The 15,762-nt window shown below is 41.7% G+C and overlaps 1 protein-coding gene across 37 annotated transcripts in view; it reads left to right on the top strand.

Annotated features, from left to right (window-relative positions):
- The first annotated feature begins 263 nt into the window (after positions 1 to 263).
- The window catches only part of MAPK8 (mitogen-activated protein kinase 8), a 99,840-nt gene continuing 84,341 nt past the window's right edge, over positions 264 to 15,762 (top strand). For 22 of the 37 annotated variants that reach the window (XM_023648335.2, XM_070265162.1, XM_070265155.1 and 19 more), the window contains exon 1: positions 264 to 404. The gene's annotated coding sequence lies outside the window, so the exon portion shown is untranslated. The remainder of the gene's footprint in view (positions 405 to 15,762) is intronic. The other 15 variants (XM_023648323.2, XM_070265179.1, XM_070265150.1 and 12 more) reach the window with 2 other exon arrangements.

Genomic DNA, 15,762 nt, shown 5'->3' with positions numbered 1-15,762 from the left:
GCCAGGGCCAGGGCCCCGCCCCCTCCGGCTCCCGGCCACGCCCCTCGCACGCCGCCCTCTGCGCTCGCGCCGCAGGTCCGCCTCCAGGCGACCTCCGCCAGTCCTCCGGGTCCATAAGTAGCCCCGCTCCCGGACGGCGGGCCCCGCCCCCGCAATCCGGGCCCCGGGGCTGCCCCGCCCCTCGGGCCGCCGGCGAGGCGTGGGGGCGGGGCCCTGCGCGATGACGTGAGCGGGCGTGCGCCGTGACGGCCCGCGTCCCTGTTACTCAGCGGAGCGGCCGAGGCCGGACGACGCGGCCCGGATCGCGGAGCCGCCGGCGACGCTGGGTAACGGCCGCGGCGACCGCCCGGACGGCGCCGGTCCCCGCCGGCGGGCTCTCCCGTCGCCGTTCGCCGCGCGGCTGGGTGAGTGCGGCGGTCGCCGCGGGGCGGGCGGCCGGCGCGCCGCCGTGTTTATGTTATTGTGCCGCCGCCGCCGCCGCCGCCTCAGCCGTGCCCCCTCCCGTGGGGGCGGGGGCGCGGGAACAATAGCGGCCCGGGCGGCGGGGGCGCGGGGCTGCGGGCGGCCGGGCCCCCTGCTCGCGCGGGTCCCGCGTCCGGGTCGGCGGGGAGCGCGGCGGGGGGCGAGTTGGGAGGCGCTTCGGCGGAGGTCGCGCGGGGCCCGGGCCGCCCGCCGCGCCCTGCTGCCTCCCCGGCGGTGTACCCGCGGCGAGCGCCCGGGCCCGTCCCGCGCCTGCGGGGGCCGCCTTTTCTCTCTCGCCGGCTTCTTTGTGCTGACGTTCTGGGCGAGCGCGGCGGCGGCGCCAGCACCGGGGCCGGGGCGGCCTGCGGCTCCGGGCTGCGACCGACCGCCGGGCCCGGGGCTCGGGTGACGGGGGCCGTCGGGCTCGGCGCGAGCGTGGGGGTCCGCGGGCGCGTCTCTGGAGGGTCCTTAGGCGGTGACCTTTGGACTCTCTCCCCGCACCCTCCCATCTCTTTGTCTTGCACTTGTGTTCCTAGTCCTTGGGTGGTAGAACCGAGTCCATTTTAAAGTACTGCGATGAGCACTTTTTGTTTTGATTTCTGGAAGTTCCCCATCAGACGTTTGCTGTGGACTTGATAACATGTTGCCTGCGTGGTATCGGACAGTGTTGGGTGGTTACTATTTTTACCTCCGAAATTCAGTAATCGTTACAGTAGTGTTCTGGTGTGTCAGTCCATTGTGTTTTGAGATAAGCGTCCGCAAGTACCTCCTCGGCAGTTAGGGCATCTGTTTATTTCATTCATTTGTTCATTCATTCATTCGTTCAGCAGCTGTTCCGTGCGTGTTGTACTCAGATGGAGAGTTGGAACGTAAAGAGGAATATCCTTTAATGGAAGAGGATGCTTTGAGTGAAATATGGTAGATATGTCTTTAAATGAGAAGATTATATAAGTGATGTGTGTTAAAGGAGGTGTAGGTATTCTCTGGGTCATTTTAATGTTTTTTAGCGGTACATCTGGAACTTAGAGTGTAATGTTAGGTTAGGAAGTAGACTTAGAATTGGTCTAAATGTACAACAGCTTTTATTTGTTTCCACCTTTAGTTTTTCGGTCTTACGGCCTTATAGTCCTTTGTAGTGTTTACCTCCTCTTCGCCTGCGGTGGGTTAAGCCCAGGAGGTCAGATGCTGGAAGGGACGTGTTTAGTGCTGGGCCTGACAAAAGCAAGCGGTCAAAATGGGACTTCCTTGAGGCCAGACCTGTGTTGCATCTGCGTCTCTGGCACCTAGCCTGGGATATGGCAGGTGTTCAGTGAAAGTCAGATTGATGAAAAGCTCTTTACAATTGATAGTATTTAAAATCAAGCCGTAAAAAAAAGTTTAATGTTCTCTGTAAAGTTTCGAAAGCCTCATGCAAACTGTCACTTCCAGATGGCTAAATGATCACTTCATATGTATTATCTGTCACAACAGTAGGAGCTTTTGAATCACTTCAGTATCAGTTTTTTTTTTTAAATCACTTCTATGCTTATCACTATCCTAAAATAAAACCTTGCCTAAAATGTCTTTTTAATGTATGTGTGTATCTGTGTGCGATGTATGTATATCATATGTATACATATATGTATTGCACACAGACACAGAATGATAATTCATTAGGGGTCTAAAATGATTGCATTTATCCTTTTGTGAATATTAATTGAAAAGTTTCTGACGACTCCTTCATTTTAAGTGGAAAGGCTAGAACAAAGAAAACAAGTTGCATAAAAGTTAGTGCGGCCGGCCGATGGCGTAGTGGTTAAGGTCGTTCATTCCACTTCCGCAGCCCTTCACACCGCTCCTCAAACCATGCTGTGGCGGCGTCCCACACACATAATAGAGGAAGATTGGCACAGATGTTAGCTCAGCGACAGTCTTCCTCAAAAAAAAAAAAAAGTTTGGGGCCAGCCCCGTGGCCGAGCGTAAAGTTCATGTGCTCCCCTTCAGCAGCCCAGGGTTTCGCGGGTTCGAATCCTGGGCACCGACATGGCACCACGCATCAGGCCATGTTGAGGTGGTGTCCCACATGCCACAACTAGAAGGACCCACAACTAAAAGTATACAGCTATCTACTGAGGGGGATTTGGGGAGAAAAAAGGAAAAAGAGATTGGCAAGTTGTTAGCTCAGGTGCCAATCTTTAAAAAAAAAAAAAGTTTTATTGGAAATGTTTGATTTCTAATAACATTTTAGAAATGTTTGGAAATGTTTAATTTTAAATCTTCATTGTACTAATACTACTGATGAAGCATATGGGCCTAAAACTCAAAATAATATTGATTTATCCAAGTTACATCTCTTTTCCACTCACTGCTTGACGAATTTTGGCTTTTGTTTTAGATGTGAAAGGCTTTGAGGTGAGCTCAGTATTATCTGACCTAGAGTACAAATAAATAAAAGCGTGATATTTTATTGAAATGAGGGATGAAAATCTTGAGATACCAAACTTTTATTGCTTTACCCAGTTAATTAAGGTCTGTCAGATTCTAGGAAGGGTTCCTGACACAAAAAATCCTTGGATCGTAGCTCACTGTCAGGCTACCTGTCAAACCAGAGTTTTTTTGTTTTGTTTTCTAGATTATGTTGGTTTTTAAAAATAACAGCTTTATCGAGATGTAATTGATATACCATAAAATTTACCGTTAGATGTGCATCAGTGGGTTTTTAATTTATTCACAAATTTGTGCGTTGATCAGCACTGTCTAATTCCAGAACATTTTCATCAGCCCAAGAAGATGCCCCATACCCATTAGCAGTCACTCCACATTCCACTCTAAATTATGTTTAAAGGAAGAGAGAGCACTGAGTCTGTTAGTAAGAACTATATTATTCCATTATTGAGTTTGAAAAGGGCTCCCTTTAAGTGTCCTGGCAGAGTAGGAAACTGTCCCCTTCATACTACTTCAGATCCTAGGAGAAAGGTCACTTGGAAAGGAAATTAGCTTAAGAATAAATCTACCAAAATTCATGAGGTTAGAATCTTAACTATTTGCTCAATGCTTAATATTATGGAAATGACCTTGGGAAGATATTCACTGCTCAGTGAAACAACTTGAAGTAATTTGTTGTTAAGTGACTAGACACACCTATCCTGGTGGTTCTTAAGAGGTGGTTGAATAGAAGCCTGACTTTTGTTAGTCTGCTTTGCCAGTGAGTTGTTTGACACATTTGAGTCATCTAGATAGTTGAGATGCTTTGTTGCACGTGTAGAAGTATAAAATGTCTGACATTGAGATGCCAGCTCTCTCGAAGTCTCTGGTCAAGTAGTAGCTTTTCTGATTCATGTAGTGCAAGGAAGTCATTGTAACCGCATAACTTTAGATATGAGTCGTTTGCCTATTTCAGTGAGCTGTGATGCTTACTGTCTTAGTCATGAGCTCTTTACATGAACATTTAGAAGCTTTGCCTTCTTACTCTAATGCAGATTAACTTGAACTTTGATTTCAGAAATGAGTTTTGAGTCAGCAGACTTTACTACCTGGAAGGTGACAGGAATATTGAAATAAGAGCTGTCATATCCTTTGGGGCTGCAGGTGGAACTAGACTGTCCAGCAGTCAGACCTAGGTTCACTTCTCACTTCTGTCATCTGGGCTTTGTCATCAGCAAGCTCTAGAGCCTTGGACCAGTTGCTTAACCGTTTTGGATTTAGAACTGTAAACTGAGGCTGTTGGAACCCTTTTTATAGAAAGCTTGTTCCCTAGGCAGGTGCTTCTTCAGAAAACTTAGTGGGACAAAAAGAGTCCTTCTTGGGTGATAATCAGAATCCTCTGTCAAGAACAGCAATGAAAGTTAGACTTGTAATTTTCAGAAGCAGAGAAAATTGTTGGGAGTCACATATTTTCTGTAATACCCATACTTATAAAACAAAAAGCTTCACGTAAGCTAGGAGTTCTCTGAATGGTAGATTTTATTTATTCCCCAGCACTGTGATTACTAAGGAGGTTCTGTGCTCTCAGAGACAGTGGAAGATGTGAAAATGAAGTTTGTTAGCTTCAAGAAGCTTATGATCGGGGATGGGATATCTAAACTGTGAATTTACATTCTTTTGAAAGATTTATGAGAGGGCTTCCCCCAAAGAAGCAAAAGCCTATCCCAGATCTCTGGGCAGGCCAAATTTCATTGAAATCCAGTTTTTAAAGTTATATGTGAGAGTGTATGTGTATAATGCCTTTTAGAAAACTTATTAGCTGCCATTCTTTTTCAAGGTGATAGGTTATATCACAAATACACGTTTGTGTCTCCTGTTACCCAGTAGTAGTACATCAGGTTTGATTAAAATCTGCCGACTCTTTAGAAAGTTAAGGAGCCCAAACTTACTAGTGGTTGCTAGCATGGGCTTTAGGGTCAACCCTGAGTTCTAATCCATGCTCCAAATCTGACTATATGGCATGGGCTAGTTCAGGTTAGTAATAGCTTTGGGCCTGTTTTATTATCTGTCAAATGAGAATAATCTCATAATAGCACATAATCTCCTAGGGCTGTGAGGTTTAAGTAATATACAGCATATAAAGTGCCTGGCGCTCTAGTACAGTGCCTGGGACACCGGATGTAAATATTCAGGAAATTTTAGCTATTGTTGTCACTTATTATTTTTAACTTGGAGCAAATGCAAAACACCAAGTTAATTTAAAACCAATTTGATATACAGTGTACATTCAAATTCTCCAAAATACGCCTGTTGTTTCCCTCTGCATCTCTGGGGGGTTTATTTAAAATTCGATTGTCTCATCTAAAGTTGATTGACTGAAATGATTTAACATTTGGACTAGTAATCTCCTCTGCCTTAAAATTTGGAAATATTCCAGAAGCAAATATTAAAGGGAAGTCATTTTCCACATTCTCTGATACAAAGTTGTTTTGCCACGGTCACGTTTCCCACTGTAGAGAATTGCCTAAGCTTTTATTTTGACAGATATCTAAAAGAGTAGGAATTCAGTAGCTGGGAATAGCTTTATCATATACCCATAATTGAAGAAAATGGAATGCTGTCAAATCTTTAATGTTATTGAGATCTTTGACTCTATGTGATGATGGCAAATTTGTCAGAGACCGGGTAACCACAATGTTCATTAAACATTTTTAACGGTCTCTAGCAAAATGAGGGAGGTTATTTAATATTAGTAGCATCTGGAAATACTGTCTTTTCTAAGTTTTCTATGTAGTGTTTCTGTGGTTATATTGGTACGTCAAATTTCTTCCTCCTTCTTGAGGACAGCAACTCTGAGATGACGCTGGTTTTGCATAGGTTTGCATTTCTTGAGAAGCCGCTCTGTTCCAGTCCAGGTATTAAGTGATGTGGGAGCCACAGGAAGTAGAAATCAGTCTCTTCTTTCAGTGAATAGAAGGCAAACCATAGTCACCTCGAATCCATTTTGGAACACAAGAGGGTATCAAAATAAGTATAAGGAAAATATGAAAAGCAGATAGTAAAAAAGATGCTACTCAAATGGTAACCAGAATCCTCAAACTCTTCTGTATTGAGCTGTGAAGACTTAAGGCTAGATCTGTGCTAGGAGCACTTTCTTAAGTCTTTTCTAATACTGAGAAGTGTGGGCTTCACTGCTTCCTGTTGGAGAGAGGCCCCGGCCCCAGCGTGTTTCTGGGGATACCAGAAGAAAGCAGCCACGTATACCTGCTATGCTTGGCACGAGGCATGGCAAACATCGCGAAGTTGCTGTTTCCTAAAAGCTGTCAAGGGCAGTGGATATACTCTATTCCCTGACTTGCTTCTGAGAGGGTGAAGCTCTGACTGTCAGATGCCATTTGAGTCAACTAAAAGTGAGATAAAGGAAAGCCACCGCTGTATGGATTCCCCTGTGACTTAAGAAAAGGTCACTTTTCAGTCAAAACAAAACCAAAACATCTGGCTTTGTCTGTTACTATTGAGAATTAAAAAGTTTTAGTAATTTTATTTACATTTTGTTTATATTTTGACTAAGTACTGTATTCACTTTGATTCAAAATTCCAAAGATAGAAAAAGATGTACAGTAGAAAGTCTCCTTTTCACTTGGTGCCCCCACCTAGTTCCTCTACATTGGAAACAGTGTTAGTTTGCTTTGAATCCTTCCAAAGATAGTTTACGTATGTGCAAGTAAATACAGACTTATAATTCCTTGTCCAGACCCCTTGATCCAGATGTATTTCAGAATCAAGGCTTGATTTTTTTGTGGGAGAGTGTAGAAAGGCAATACAGTACATCTGCTGTATTATCCCAAATCCCTAGCAGGAGGTGTGGTAGCATCCCATAATCAAACATTAATATTTCTGTATCAAAGGCCTAAATAGTACAGTAAGAATAAACACAAATTATAAAAAGCCTTATGGAAATTTTTGTCAGATTTTGACATCAGATAGGTTTGTGCTAAACTTATAAAAGCTTTTTATTTTTCAGAGCTTTATGGATTTCAGAATTGCCAATGAGGGATTGTGTGTTTTGCGTATATAATGTGTGTCCTCTGCCCTACCCCCTTTTTTATTTAAGTTATTGCATACCGTGCACATTACCCTTTACCTTTTGGTTCAACTTCACACTGTAGTTTGGAGATGATTTCCTATTAGTCATGTCAGTACAGAAATAGCATACGTTTTTTTTCTTTTTAGCACCTTCCTGGTATACCATTTGTCTTAGTCAACTTGGGCTGCTGTAACAAAATACCATAGACTGGGCGGCTTTACCAACATTTATTTCTCTCAGTTCTAGAGGCTGGGAAGCGCATGACTAAGGTGCTGAGAGATTTGGTCCTCCTCTCCCTCCCTTGCAGACGTCTCTGTGTCCTCAGTGGAAAGAGAGAGGGCTCTGCTCTCTCTTCCTCTTTGTCCCATCGTGGGGGCCCCATCCTCATTACCTCTTGTAAACCTAATTACTTCCCACAGTCCTAACTCCAAATACCAGGGGTTAGGGTTTCAGCATATGAATTTTGGGGGGACACAGAAATTCAGTCCATCATTATAACAGATGTAACATTCACTAAGCCCCTTTTTGATGTACATTTAGGTTATTTTCAGTCTTTTGCTATCAAAAGCCATGGTGCAATGTATTACCTTGTACATACATTGTTTCATACTTGTATAGAAGTGTATAGGGTACATTCCCAGAAGTGGAATTGCTAGGTCAGAGTCTCTGTGCATTTATTTTTAATAAGGTATTGCCAAAGTGCCATATGTAGAGGTTGTTCCAACTTACACTCTATCAGCACTGTGTGAGGATACCTGCTTCTGTCCTCAGCACCATCAGGAGTGAGATTAAACATCTTTCATCTTTGAAGGACTGTTTATACTTTTTTTATTCCGAACTCTTGATATCCTTGCTTGTTTTTCTATGGCTTTGTTACTTATTTTCTTAGATTTGTAGGATTTATTTTTATATTATGGAAAAAAGCTCTGCTGTTTTTTGGAAATATTTTCCCCAATTTGCTGTTTGCCCTTTATGTTTGTTCATAGTGGTTTTGTCATGCTGAGTTTGTTTTCAGTAGTTAAGCTTACCAATTTTTCCTGACTTCTAAGTTGTATGTCACAGTTAGGAAGTCTTTCACTAATTCAAGATTATACCAGAATTCTCAAATGTTGTTTCACTAATACTTTGATGCCTTCTTTGTTCTTCTCTCTCTCTGTGTTTTTAATTCTTTTACTTGTTTAGAACTTATTTACCCATTTCTGAGATAAGGTATGATGTATGGGTCCAACCTTATTTTTTTCACTGGATGACCATCCAGTTGTCCCGACATCATTTCTTAAATCCATTTTTGTTTTACAGAGCTGAAATGCCACTTTTGTAATTTATTGAATTTGTGTGTATTTGGGGCCATTCCTGGTCCACTGATCCTTCTGCCTATTTGGAAACCAAACCATCCTGTTTTAATTATTGTATTTTATACTGTGTTTTCTGTTAGGGCTAATTCCCTTTCATTTCTCTTCTGTTTTTTTTTTTTGTTTTTTGGCGAGAAAGATGACCCTGAGCTAACATCTGTTGCCAGTCCTCCTCTTTTTGCTTGAGGTAGATTATTGCTGGGCTAACATCTGTGTTACTTGTCTTCTCTTTTGTATGTGGGATGCCTCCATGACATGGCTTGATGAGCAGTGTGCAGGTCTGCACCCAGGATCCTAACCCGCAGACCCCAGGCCACTGAAACAGAGCGTGCTAAACCTAACCACTTCACTGCCAGACCAGCCCCCTCATTTCTTTTTCAGAATCTTCTCTGGCTTTTATCTTGTTAGTTTTATATGAACTTTTAGAATCAACCCTTGTAGTCTAGTTCCCATTTCTGTTGGGGTGAATTAATTTTTTATTTTATTGAGGTAAAATTCACATACAGTGAGATGCACAGACCTTAAGTGTACAGCCAATGAATGTTTACCTCTGTATACACTTGTGTAACCCCAGATCAAACTGTAGAACATTACCGTCGCCCAGAAAGTTTCTTCATGCCGTTTTCAAGTTAATATCTCCTTCTCCCCACCCCCACCTTGATTATCACAAAGATTCAATTTGCCGTTAGGATTTTCTTTTTATTTATGGGGTAATTGACAGCTTTATGGTGTTGTGTCTTTCTAGTCAAGAATATGGAAAACTGAACCTTTTCATTTCTTCAACTCTTCTTTTGGGTTCCTAATAGAATTTTTAAGTTTTTGCATTAATTTTATATATTTGTTTTTCTATTACTTATTTTTCTTTCTGTTAGAAATAGCATCTTTTCTTCCATTTTATGTTCTACCTGGTATATAAAAAACTGTTTATTTTGCATATTAGTTAATATTTGTATGTAAATAAACCTCTTAAAATTTTCTGATTACTTGTAATCATTCTGTAGTTGAATTTTTTATTTTTCACATATAAATGATGCCATCCTTTTTTTACTGCCTCCCATTTTTACCTCCCCTCTCTCAGCTTTTACACCTCTAGTTTTTTCTCTTATTGCATTGATAGTAGTGATGTTTAAAACATTATGGTTTTCCTCCACAATGTGTAAAACAGGACCCAAAATATCTGTATATCTGCTGAGTATTTAAAAGATACGAATAATAGGTGAAATTGGGGAGATATAATGGGAGTAGTGAGAGTAGTGTGAAGTTTTATCTCTAATGTTAATGTAAATAAACTTGAATTGTTGTTTTCAAAATGTGGAATAGACAAGTTAGTGATCATTTGACAGTGAATGCAGAATTAGTAATTAACTTCCTTGTCTCTGATTTGATAATACATATAGATTGCTGTCTGTGTGTTTAGTATCCAGAGGCAATTCCCAGAAATATAACTTAGTCTGCTCCCTGGAAGCATATAATCAAGGTAGAGGGTTAAGCTATATAGAAGTGAGAAGTGAATGAATCTGGACAGGAAGGACTTATGCTTAGAAGAATGATATTGGCAAAAATCTTCAGGTCAAGAAAGCATGGGGCTAGGTGAGGGAGTAGGGGAGTGAGTTTGGTTTGGCTGTTGGGTTTAAGGTAGTTCATCCTTATGAAATTATGTGGTAATTGATTGAAGAGACTTGGCTGAAGTTCAGTAGGGATCTCATTGTTTAGTGGAGATTTTCTAGTTTATTTTTTATTTTCAGCCACATCTCCGTGCCCCCCAAAATTTGAGGCAGTTTACTACTACAGAACTCACACACACATTGCTGAATAAACTAGAAATAAAAAATCAGAACCAAGGGCAAAGAAGATCCAGAATATCTTAATAATTTAATAGCTAACTTATTAAGTGCTTATCATATACCAGGCACTGTTCTAGTGCTTTCCATATATTAAATTGTTTAAGCATCACACAGCAACCCTACAAGGTTGGCACTGTTACACTGTTATCTGCATTTTATAGATGAAGAAGCAGGCACAGATAGATTATGTGGGAAATTGTTTGTGACCTTGATGAGTTTTATTAAAGTGAAGAGAAAGAAGCCAGATTGAAGTTGGTTAGAAAACACTGAATGAAAAATTTTTGAAAAGAGTGAATGAGAAATGAGCCAATGCAGACACAGTGTATGAAGACAACTTTTTAAAGACTAGCTGTGAAGTAGAACAGAGAAGTGGGTTGGTAGGTAAAGGAAAATGGGGGATCCAGCGAGTGAAAAGGAGACTGTGGGAAAGGGGATGGGGGGCACAAGTGGAGAGATTGGCCTTTGTTAGAGATCCGGCCTCGGTCAAGCAGGAGGGAATGCAGAGAGCTGTGGCTCTTGGGAGGAAGTGTGGTGGCTGGGAGATGAAGGCCTGTTCTCCTGGCTTTCGTCTCGTGGTTTCTCTTTTCTTCCTCAAGTACGAGATTGGTATGGGCAGAGGGGGACTGGAATGGGGGAAGTTGGAAGCAGTTTGCCAAGAAGTATTGATTGTTCTTTTACAGTTTGAAATCTTGAATTTAAAGTGCTATCAGTCAGCCTGGTTTTGTGATTCTTTTTCCTCCAGCGTTATTTAACTGGTTAGATACAAGCACAGATAAGGCCCATGGTTGGATTCCTCTGGGGTGAGGTTTTGCCAGATGTGTGAGAGTTCTCCAGAGAGACAGAATCAGTAGGAGATATATATGTAGGTATGTGTATATAAAGACATTTCAAGGAATTTGCTTACACAGTTATGGGGGCTGACAAATCTAAATGGCAGGAGCTGATGCTGCAGTCTTGAAGCACTATTTCTTCCTCAGGGAAGGCTGTTTTGCTCTTAAGGCCTTTTAACTGATTGGATGAGGCCCTTCCACATTATTGAGGATAATCTTACTTAAAGTCGACTGTGAGTGTTAACCACATGTAGAAAATACCTTCACAGCAACACTTAGACTAGTATTTAATTGAGTAACAGGACTGTAGCCCAGCCAAGTTGACACATTAAACTAGGTCAGTATAATAGAAGGAAGAAGGACAAGGGAAATGAGGGCTTTTTAAAGGGAGTGGTTAGAGGAGTGGTGATGAATTGTGAAATCTGACATGAACAAGAAAGGAGCTGAAGTCAGGATGAATAGTAAGGAAGTGGTAACATCAGTGTATTGGAAATTTCAGTCAGAATTGTTGCAGGGGAGGTGGAGTGGGATGAAGTAAGTGAACTAGAAGGGTTGAATGTGGTGGTCAGAGTGCGATGCTTGAAATAGATTTGACAGGTGTAATAGTTTCTGGCAATGATACCACCCAGGCTTGGCCTTGGGAGTGGGCAGCTGACATAGAATTGAGGGAAAAGTGTGTAGATGAGGATGCCAATGAATTAAAGAGGCTGAGGTATTAAAAGGGTCAGTGTGTCTGCATGAATGGTGAAGTGAGCAAATCGTGAGGGGAGTAAGGGTACATACTGTGAACCAGTTGCTAACGTCCTTACTCAATGAGGGAGAACGATAGGGACGGTAGATGATGAGGAGGAACAGTAAAGGTAGTATAAGTGGCCAAGTGTGCTTGTCACCAAGTCAGAATTTCAGAAGGCCCAGTGAAGGACTTAGGAGGGCTCAGGAATTGAGTAAAAGGGAGGATGTACACAGAGTGTGGCCGTGAGAACTCAGGGAATAATAGATGGCCAGGAGGAGTTGGACTTTTTCTGGGATGTGAGGTGTGATGGAACTAATCCTGAGAATAGGAGAACGTGGGTATCAGTTCTCCTGTTAGAGGACTTCATGGCAGTGTTTTTCAAATTGCCAGTCATGACCCATTAGTGGGTTGTGGAATGAATTTAGGACATCATGACTAGTGTTGTATGTTTAAATGAAATGAAATAGAAAATATCAGAGTATATCACAAGTAATAAGGGGCTAAGAATTTTTTAACAGTTTTGTTGAGATTTAATTCACATGCCGTTGCAGTTCTCCTATTTGAAGTATACAATTCAGAGGGTTTTTTTAGTATATTCATAGAGTAATGCAACGAGCACCACAATCTAATTTTAGAACATTTTTGTTACTGTAGAGAGAAACTCCATACTCATTAGTAGTCTCTCCCCATTCCTGTATATTCTTCCAGTCCTGCCCCAAACAACTACTTATCTTCTCCTTTCTGTCTTTGTAGATTTGCTGTTCTGGGCATTTTGTGTAAATGGAATCATGCAGTGTATAGTTTTTTGTGACTGGCTTATTTCACTTAGCATAGTGTTTTTAAGGTTCATTCATCTTGTAGCATTTGCCAATACTTCATTTCTTTTTATGGTCTAATAATATTCCATTGTACAGATATACCACATTTTGTTTATCTACTCTTCAGTTGATGGGCCTTTGGCTATAATAAGTAATGCTGTCATGAACATTCCTGCACAAGTTTCTGTATGACATAGGTATTCAGTTTTCTTGGGTGTATAGCCAGGATTGGAATTGCTGGTCATATGGGTAATTCCCCATGTTTAACATTTTGAGGAACTGCCAAACTGTTTTTCAAAGTAACTGCACCATTTTACAGTCCCACCAACAAGATATGAAGGTTCTGGTTTCTCTACATGCCGTCAACTCTTGTTATTGTCTTTCTTTTGATATAGCCATCTTAGTGGGTGTGAAGTAGTATCTCATTGTGGTTTTGATTTGCATTTCTCTGATGGCTGATGATGTTGATCATTGTTTCATGTGCTTATTGAGCATTCGTATATCTTAGGAGAAATGTTTATTCAGAACCTTTGCCCATTAAAAAAATGGGTTATTAGGGCTAGCCCCTGTGGCCTAGTGGTGAAGTTTAGCGCACTCTGCTTCAGCAGCCTGGGTTTGGTTACTGGGCGAGGACCTACACCACTTGTTAGTGGCCGTGATTTGGCGGCTCACCTCCGAAAAGAGGAAGATTGTGAATCTTGCTTGGCAAAAAAACAAAGAAAAAAGAAAAAAATGGGTTATTTATCTTTTTATTATTAAGTTGTGTTTTTTATGTAGTCTAGATACAAGTCTCTCATCAGATGTGATTTAGAAGTATTTTCTATTTTGCAGGTTGTCTTTTCAATTTCTTTCTTTCTTTTTTTTTGGTGAGGAAGATTGGCCCTGTTGCCATGTTTGCCAACATCTGTTGCCAATCTTCCTCCTTTTGCTTGAGGAAGATTCACTCTGAGCTAACATCTGGGCCATTCTTCCTTGTTTTGTATATGAGATGCTGCCACAGCATGGCTTGATGAGCAGTGTGTAGGTCCGTGTCCAGGATTCAGACCTGTAAACCCTGGGCCACTGAAGCAGAGCATGCAAACCTAACCACTACACCACCAGGCTGGCCCCTTCAATCTTGATAGTATTGTGGCAGCACAGAAGATTTTGATTTTAATGAAATAGAATTTATCTGTTTTTTTCTTTGTTGCTTGTGCTTTTGGTGTTGTATGTAAGAAACCATTGCCTGACTCAAGGTCATGAAGATCACTCTGTTTTCTTCTAAGAGTTTTATAGTTTTAGCTCTTACAGTTAGGTCTGTGATCCATTTTGAGTTAATTTTTTTGTGTATGATAGGGAAGGGATCTGACTTTAGTCTTTTGCATATGGATATGCAGTTGTTCTAACACTGTTGAAAATACTGTGCTTTCTTATCAAACTGTCTTGTCATTCTTGTTAAAAAAAGAAAAAAAGAATGTTTTTTTTCTGGACTCTTATTCCATTAATCTATATGTCTATCCTTATGCCAGCCACCCTGTCTTGATTACTATAGCTAAGACTTGTTTTTTGAAATTTGTGTTTCAATTAAATTGAGTGTGCTTATGTATAGATAGACACAGTGTATGTATGCTGTATACATACACTATATAGATGTAGTGTATGTAATGGGTTATGATGTAAAATGCTTGAAAACCTTTGATTTGAGTTCTGGTGGCTCCCTGCAACAGTTCACTCTGGTGGCAGCTTCATGGAGTGTGTTTCCTCTCAGGGAATGGACCAGTAAGGCTATCAGAGGGCATGTCTCTTAGTGTGTGAATCCTTTTAGATTGAGTGACTGGTTTTTCTTACTTTAGTAGGTGAAGTGTTCTCTTTGGGTGTACGTGGACCGAAAGGGAGTAAGGAGGTTTTAGACTAGCTGTAGGAATTCCTAAGGAATCAGTCAGAGATTGATTTAAAGATTAGGAAGTGAAGTATGATTTGGAATTTTAAAGTTAGTAAGGTTTGGTATGGGACCAGTCTTTCATGACTGTCAATTTTTAAAACAAATTTCTTTGAATATATTAAGCATGTCTGTATTGGATAACTTCATTTCATTATCTTGATCCACTGTAGCTATTTTCTTGTAGGTTTTGAGTCACTTAATTTTTTTTTTCTCATGTTGTCTTAGTCTCGTATACCTGGATTTTTTTTTTTTAAAGATTGGCACCTGAGCTAACAAGTGTTGCCAATCTACTTTTTTCCTGTTTTTTCCCCCTGCTTTTTCTCCCCAAGTCCTCCCAGTACATAGTTGTATATTTTAGTTGTGGGTCCTTCTAGTTGTGACATGTGGGATGTTACCTCAGCGTGGCCTGACGAGCGGTACCATGTCCACGCTCAGGATCCGAACCAACGAGACCCTGGGCTGCCCAAGCGGAGCTCGTGCACTTAACCACTTGGCCACAGGGCTGGCCCTACCTGGATATTTTTTATTAAGACGTTATATATGAAAAATTATAGATAGAATTTAAAGTTTAGAAATGATATCTCCTTCCCGAAAGGATTTTTCTTTACAGTCGTGTGCCGCATAATGACGTTTCCGTCAACAGTGGACAGCATATATGACAGTGGTCCCATAAAATTAGTACCAGATAGCCTAGGTGTGTAGTAGGCTATACCATTTAAGTTTGTGTAAGTGCACTCTGTGATGTTCGCACAATGATGAAGTTGCCTAAGGACTGATTTCTCAGAATGTATCCCATCCTCAAGGGACACATGGCTGTGCTTTTGGTAGCAGGCTAGCTAGTGACACTAGCAATCCTGGATCACCTTAATCCAGTCAGAGACTAACATGTTTCAGAACTGGGCTCCAGAGTCTGCAGAGGCTGGTCTAGTGTACGTTTTCTTTACTCCTACGATATGAGTGTTTGGGGTCCCAACATAAAACCAGGGGTATCAGACCCCCATTTCCCTACCCCGGTATTGTGTTGGTCCCTTATCTCCAGTATTTAAACCTCACAGCCTTGTGGATCTTTGAAAAGTTCAGCCCAGCTTCTCAGCCACCTTTATGGAATTGGCACATGCCCCCTGGGAAAAATGGCCCCAGAGGCCCAGCTCACTTCTGAGGATTTCCTTACCCTCCCAGATGTTAGCCTCCATACCTTTTTACTGCCTTGTTAGCACTCTGATGCCCTCAAGGAGGTGTTTTTTGTTTGTTTGTTTCTTTCTAATTTTGCCTGGGCGGGCGGGGGGGGGGGGGGGGGGGGGGCGGGTCCAGT

This window comes from Equus caballus, chromosome 1, assembly GCF_041296265.1.
Source record: "Equus caballus isolate H_3958 breed thoroughbred chromosome 1, TB-T2T, whole genome shotgun sequence".
Lineage (NCBI taxonomy): Eukaryota > Metazoa > Chordata > Mammalia > Perissodactyla > Equidae > Equus > Equus caballus.
Note: the sequence above shows the minus strand (reverse complement) of the source record. Positions and strands in the feature narration are given on the sequence as shown.